Below are 5,523 nucleotides of genomic sequence, written 5' to 3'. Positions count from 1 at the left end.
AATATATGAGTATTGTTGTATTGTTGTGTTATTATATATAAATAAAGCTATATGTAAAAGTTCTATATGAAGCTATATGTAAAGTTTTATGTGAAGCTATATATGAAGGTATGATGTGAATGAGTTTACGTGATCTTGTGATGATCCTATCTAAAGTGGATAGCATTGTGATTTAAAGTATGATTTCTCATGATGTGTATATGTGATGATGTGGGATTTTGAAGTATCCTTAGATGATAATGTTGTGACTTGGTTAGTAGACTAAAGTGTCTCTCCTTGTTACTTAAAGTCTTGAATGCATGAATGTGTGAAGTGGGCTAGAACTAAGAAATGGTGCCCTTTCCATGAATGGTAAAATAGGACTCTTAGACTATGTCTTGATTAGGCAAGACCTAGCATGGTACCCTTTTCATGAGTAAGTCTAGACTCCTAAATGTGAATGTAAAACCATGAAGCGGTAGACCTTATGATGGTGCCTCCTTCTTGAGTGAAATGATAGACTTAGAGGTGGATGGAGCCGGAATGACATGAGAATCCTTATCTAATAAAGTCAAATGAGTTATCCTTATGAACCTAGATTGGCTATGACTAAGAAATGGAGCCTTTCTTGGGAAGAGGTATTATGAGTTGGTTGAACTAGAAAAGGAACCCTCTCTAGTACATATGTGAATGAAATACTCTATGGAAACCAAGGCTAAGCATCGAGTGGATGTGGTTAGGAAGGTGGCCTAGTTGAGTATGAGATTAGGCACAATGAACTTTCTTGGACATCCCCTAAACCGTGTGCCTACATGGGTTGCTTTTAGTTCTACCATTGGCAAGTAGAACAACCTCCACGGAATAGGATAGACTCCGGATTCCATACCTTGCTAGTATGGTCTATGTCAGTTAAGGCCTATTTCCATCATATGGGATGTACACTCTAGCTATTGGATATGTTTTACAAAGTGTAGGTAGTAGTATGAGATGCTACCTATACATGGCACGAGTAGGCCTAGAAGATACTAAAGTGAGTTCCCTAAGCCTTAGGGCTATTATGTGATTGTCTCATATATGCTTGTGTGTCTCTTAAATGGTTTTCTTAAAGAATGTTGGTCTATTGATGTTATGTTGTAAAGGAAATGTCCTTATCTAAGGTAATCTTGAGGAACACTTAAGTGTGCTTGAAGAGGTTGTATGGGAGGTCACTTCTTGTCTCACTCAAGTGTGTCTTGAGGTTATATTAGGTAGAGGTCCTATGATAATGAAATGACAGGGGTTCTTTTAGAGCTACGCATGGGTTATATATGGATATATGTTGAGTATGTGTATGGATGGCTATGGCTTTATAAAGAATGTTAACTTAGTATGTTATAATGTAATGATAAAACCCTTGTCTATGGTAACTCTTTGGAACACTTAGGTGTATATGAAGAGGTTGTATGGGCGGTCACTTCATTATTCACATAAGTGTGGCTTAGGGTGACTTGAGATAGAGGCTTAAATGGTAATGAAGGAATTACTTTGCTATCTTGTTAAGTATTGTACACTTGTGTTAATTGAGTTGTAAATGATGTGAATGTTGACTTGTATTATGTCTCTTATACTTGTTGAGTGAAGGTTTTATCAAAATGATATGAAAGCATGCATTCCTTGTAAATGTCTGTTGTGTATGTTTTTGCATGGTTTCCATACTTAGTACATAATTGTGCTAACCCATTTCTTTCCCTTTTTGACTAAAGTGTAGGGATTGGGAGATGGTGACATGTCATGGCTACTTGATATGTTTCTAAGTGTTGAAGATGGAGACTTGGTGAGTCCTCATAGATTCGAGGTACAATTACCCTACATGTTCCTTTTGATGTATTTCTAGTATTTTTGTTTTAAGTCTTGTATGGGCTTAGTCCCTATGTTGTACTCTAAAGTATTAGATGGTTTTGAGACATCATGTATAAAGTCAAGAAAGTTTTCCACTTGTTATTTAATGAAAGTATTCTTCGTGTGTGAAAAAAGTTTTTAAAATTCCTTATGATTTTTTTGTGTCTATGCGATGAATGAATGCTAAGAGGCTTGTATTAGACCTCTGAGAGGTCAAGTACGCCGGTCGCGACTAGGGGGTACTCTCGGATCGTGACATTTCTAAAAATCACTCTTTCTAATTCAAGCTCTTTCAATTTGCGAGATGTTACACTATGCTTGTCTATAACATGTGCATTTCTCGTCTTATGGTGCATGCCCAACAAATTAAAGAAGAAAAACTTAAAGAGAGGTCTAGGGAGACAAAGAGGGCAAGAACCGATGATGGTAACTTTTCATACTTTAGATCCGGTGCATGTGGTCGTTCAAGGTTTCGACAAAGATTTTTCGAGAAAGGTTATTCTAAGGCTCCTCCAAGGTTTAACAATGAAATTGTGTCTAACCATAAGCCTCAAAGAGGTGGTAATGGGTCTTCATTGCCGTATTGTGCTAAATGTGGAAGAAAGCATGAGGGCAAATATCTAGCGGGTTCAAATCCTTGCTTTGGTTGTGGTAAGACGGACCACAAGAGAATGAAGGAGATAGTCGTTGTATGGCTCAATCCTACCCTTCATCCGATCTAAGTGGTTCGGGTTCCAATGTTCCCAAACAAAACCGATTATATGCACTTCAGACTCGTGGTGAACAAGAGGGTTCTCCCCATGTGGTTATCGGTATGTTGAAAGTTTTCCAACTTCATGTTTATGATTTACTTTATCCCGATGCTACCTTGCCTTTTGTGACGCCATATGTGGCTGTGAGGTTTGATGTTCTCCCAGATATATTGTTAGATACTTTTTCTGTCTCTACCCCTATTGGTGATTCTGTTGTGGCTAGGAGGGTCTATAGAAGATGTCCCGTCTCCTTACCCCATAGAGTTATTCTTGTTGATGTGGTAGAGCTTGATATGCTTGATTTTGATGTTATCCTTGGTATGGATTGGCTGCACTCTTGTTATGCTTCTATTGATTGTAGAACCCATACGTCATGTTTCAGTTCCCAGATGAGCCTATCCTAGAATGGAAGGGGGAAATTCTATGCCTAGGGTTCAGTTTGTTTCCTAACTTAAAGCTAGAAAGCTGATTTCTAAGAGTTGCATTTACCATCTAGTTAGGGTGAGAGATGTAAATTTCGAAACCCCTACTCTTAAGTCGGTCCCTATTGTGAATGAGTTTTCGAAAGTGTTCCCAGATGATCTACCCGGTATTTCTTTCGAAAGGAAAATAAACTTCGGTATTGACCTTCTCCCAGATACGCAACCTATTTCTATTCCTCCTTATAGAATGGCTTTGACAGAACTTAAGGAGTTGAAAGAGCAATTGAAAGACTTGTTGGATAAGGGTTTCATCCGATCGAGTATCTCTCCATGGGGTGCTCCAGTTTTGTTTGTTAGAAAGAGAGATGGTTCTCTCCGAATGTGTATAGACTACCGGCAATTGAATAAGGTCACCAATAAGAACAAGTATCCCCTCCCAAGGATAAATGATTTGTTTGACCAACTCCAAGAGACAATTTACTTCTCTAAGATTGTCCCGTGGTATGTAAAACCAAAAAAAGACAACCTTAATTTAATAATATTTTTGTACATGTGTTAACAAAAAAAATCATTTTTTTTTGTCTGATATGATTAATCTACATTTTAAAACTTAACTCTGTTTTAATTATTTTTATTAACTCTGTTATAATTTTAAAACTTAACTATGTTTTAATATGATCTCGAGCATGGACATTTATACATTCATCAATCACAACATGATCTGGATGACTTGCAACGTCATTTCTCTCCCTTAGCAACTTTCAGACATTATTCGAATCGATTTGATTAATGACTTTCTCTAGTAATTTTCCGTGCGGAACTAAGCCACAACGTTTAGCCTATAATTTCAATATAAGGCTTGGTGTTGCTTTCATACCAACTTATGCGCTGAATTCAACTATCCATGTCCTTTCGTGTAAAACCCCCCAAATCTCGCTAGATAAACCAAATAAAGAAAAGACCAACTTATAATATGGGAATAGGAGCATCACACTGTTTCTATAAAAGAAAGCGGACCATTTTGCGTGTAAGAATAATACACAGGTCGTTTGGTAGAGTGTATAAGAATAATGCTGAATATGATGCATTAGTAATTCAAGCATTAGTAATGTTTGCATTAGTTATGCTTGCATTATTTCTTATACATTGTTTGGTTTGATGTATTGGAAATAGCAAGCTTTGTATAAAGACTATTAAAACATATTTGTTTACAAAAATACCCCACATTATTATTATTATAATTAATATTATTATAATAATTATTATTATAATTATTCTTATTATAATAATAATTATTATTATATTATTATATAATAATTATTATTATTAGGCTTAGAGGGTAGTTTTGTCATTAGTTAATCTAATGCATGCATTAAAACCATTGCATTGCTAATACCTAGAAATCCATGGTATTAGCAATACACACCTTAATACACAATAGAGTGTATAACTAATGCACATAGGTTGGAAAAGAGTACCAAACAAGGTACTAGTAATACACAATGCTAATGCATGTGTTATTTTTCCTAATACACTCTACCAAACGACCCCTTATAGGGTCGTTTGACAGAGTGTATTAGAAAAAATAATGTATGTAGTAGCCATGTGTATTACTAGTACCTTGTTTGTTTCTCTTTTTCAATCTATTAGTTTTAAACTCTATTGTGTATTAAGGTGTGCATTGCTAATACCATGGATTTCTAGGTATTAGCAATGCAATGGTTTTAATGCATGCATTAATATGATAAAAGATTCAATTGCCCCTCAAAACCTTTTTTACATCTTTTCCACCATAAAAATGAAGGGTATCTTTGTAAATAATTATTTTAATGCAATACATATTATTTTTAATGCATCAAACCAAATAATGCATTAAAATAATCTATCTATAATTAATACATGCATTGCTAATGTAATCATTATTAATACACTTTATTTAATATTATTTTTATACACTCTACCAAACGACTCATACAGTGTTATGATTATTGGGAATATGATTTGCCCTTCACTGACTAAACGACCCCATAGAGTGTTATGATTATTAGAAATATGATTTGACCTTCACCGACTAAAATGGATAATGAGATTAAAATAAATAGAAAAATCTAAACTATCACCTTTCTATAATACTAGATTCTTAAGGCCCGTGATACGGGCCCAATATAATCAATTATTAATCGTTATTTGACAAATATTAAAAGGTATTTCTATAGCATTCTGATCAACATTAATTAATATTGATCCTGGTAAAAAATTTAGTATTAAAAAATATCAAAAAATAACCATCAAAGAATATAGTGCATTGAATGGTGTTTCTCCTTCCTTAATTAAATATCATAATTTTGAGTTTTGGATATGAAAAAAATTCTTAATAGAGAGCTCTATATCCGAATGGGCAACTCCAATATAAATATGAAATACTGAATAAAAAATATTAAATTAAATTAACCCAATAATATTTTAAAGTATAATTGATATTAGCGATGGGT

This window comes from Solanum tuberosum, unplaced genomic scaffold, assembly GCF_000226075.1.
Source record: "Solanum tuberosum cultivar DM 1-3 516 R44 unplaced genomic scaffold, SolTub_3.0 scf00243, whole genome shotgun sequence".
Classification (NCBI taxonomy): domain Eukaryota; kingdom Viridiplantae; phylum Streptophyta; class Magnoliopsida; order Solanales; family Solanaceae; genus Solanum; species Solanum tuberosum.
Note: the sequence above shows the minus strand (reverse complement) of the source record.